Below are 2,411 nucleotides of genomic sequence, written 5' to 3'. Positions count from 1 at the left end.
TCACACCACAAGCCTGCATTTGCAAAACCATTTCCTTTCAACTGACGCATAAGCTTGGTGTTGGCTTAAGATCTTAGGACCTTGAGTTTGAGCTCCTGTCGTGCTGTTAAATAACACCAGGTGAGTTGACTCAGCCTGTCATCCTTCCAAGGTCAGCGAAATGAGTATCAGCTAATTGGAAACGGGGAGCACGACATCAGTGGCACAGTTTTGCTCTCACCAATAATGCAACCAGCAGCCACAGGTTGCATGTACAGCACAATGATTATGAATTGAATAATTTGCGAAATTAACTTGCAATGTGATTTTTTTTTCTTTGCAGATGAAGTCAAGGCTCATGGAAGAACAGAGAGAAAGAGAGAAAGAGAGAAAGAGAGAAAGAGAGAAAGAGAGACAGAGAGACAGAGAGACAGAGAGACAGAGAGACAGAGAGAGACAGAGAGAGACAGAGAGAGAGAAAGAGAGAGAGAGAGAGAGAGAGAGAGAGAGAGAGAGAGAGAGAGAGAGAGAGAGAGAGAGAGAGAGAGAGAGAGAGAGAGAGAGAGAGAGAGAGAGAGAGAGAGAGAGAGAGAGAGAGAGAGAGAGAGAGAGAGAGAGAGAGAGAGAGAGAGAGAGAGAGAGAGAGAGAGAGAGAGAGAGAGAGAGAGAGAGAGAGAGAGAGAGAGAGAGAGAGAGAGAGAGAGAGAGAGAGAGAGAGAGAGAGAGAGAGAGAGAGAGAGAGAGAGAGAGAGAGAGAGAGAGAGAGAGAGAGAGAGAGAGAGAGAGAGAGAGAGAGAGAGAGAGAGAGAGAGAGAGAGAGAGAGAGAGAGAGAGAGAGAGAGAGAGAGAGAGAGAGAGAGAGAGAGAGAGAGAGAGAGAGAGAGAGAGAGAGAGAGAGAGAGAGAGAGAGAGAGAGAGAGAGAGAGAGAGAGAGAGAGAGAGAGAGAGAGAGAGAGAGAGAGAGAGAGAGAGAGAGAGAGAGAGAGAGAGAGAGAGAGAGAGAGAGAGAGAGAGAGAGAGAGAGAGAGAGAGAGAGACAGAGAGAGAGAGAGAGAGATTTTCTTCTTGATCATATCAACCTCCAGATATGTCCTGATCTCATATCTGACATTGAGGGCCTCTGTCCATTGTTGAGAGAGCAGAAGCAGCATATCTAAAGTAGAGTGACCTGGTCTAAATCCAAAATTGATGTCAACTATCCCACGACCTTGTTGATTATTGGAAGTAAGTTGGTAGGTTTTTGCACCTTGTTTATGTAATGCAGTGATGTTGGCTGAATTCCAAGCAGATGGAAGATGACCTTGGGAAAATGATAAGGTGAACAGAGTAGAAAGAGGATGTGCAAGGGCAGCAGAGCAAGTTTTTAGGACACGGGAACAGATGCCGGCCGGTTCAGTTGCAGAATCACAGTCGAGTGTTGCCAGAAACTTCCGCTAAAAATAGTACAATGAAAGAATAGTTGACAGAGCTTTCAAAAAAGGGTATCGATTTGAAAAGAAATACAAAGTATACAGCAGGTGGGTTTTTGTTTTTTAAGAACTGAAATTCTTGGTGCACCATCAACTTCTCAACTTTAAAAATGGACAATTGTTGTGCACGTATAACGGTGAGTAGGTTACCTCCGCCTCCGAAGGTGAAGGAGGTTATGTTTTCACCCCTGTCTGTCTGTTTGTGTGCAAGATATCTCAAAAATTTGTTGGCAGATCCAGAGGAAATTTAGCGAGCAAGTTGAGTGTGTGACAAGGACGAAATGAGATTTTGGTGAGAATCCGGATCCAGATCCGACGACTAGAATTTTTGCAGTGATTCTTCACCATTGAGAGATGGGGGTAAAAAACCGACATATAGCACGTTATCTCAAAAACTTGTGGACGGATTCGGATGAAACTTGGTGGACAGGTTGGGTGTGTGACCACGATGAACTGATTCGGTGTTTGGTGAAGATACGAATCCGAATCTGGATATGACAATTATTCAATTTTTTCAGTTCTTGTTCACCATTGAGAGATCGGGCCAAAAACGATATATAGCATGATATTTCAAAAAAAAAAATGTATTGTGCCAGATATGTTCTCGTGGATCAAGCATGATGTGGCAGAGGTGTGCGCTCCACCGAGTGCTTTTCTACTTTCATTTTTGTTCACTGCCTCCTGTGGGATCCCTGCTTTCCTTACTCATTCTGGTTAAGCTTTTGAGGATGCGTACATTTCCAAAACCGAGAGAGCAATGCATGAATGGACTCTTGCATATTCACTAGGGAATGGAGCCAAACATCCTGGCCATCTTGAGTTTACGCAAAACAATCCATCGTATCCGGACAGCGAGATTGCTTCGTTTTATGCGCGGAGAGATACGGCCGATGACATGCGCTGGCCCTGCTTGCGATTCATTCGCCATGGAGCAACATGTCCGCTGCGCTGCGCTGTTCACGT

This window comes from Eptatretus burgeri, chromosome 1 (assembly GCF_056783735.1).
Source record: "Eptatretus burgeri isolate ZD-2024b chromosome 1, Ebu_testis_v1, whole genome shotgun sequence".
NCBI lineage: Eukaryota > Metazoa > Chordata > Myxini > Myxiniformes > Myxinidae > Eptatretus > Eptatretus burgeri.
Note: the sequence above shows the minus strand (reverse complement) of the source record.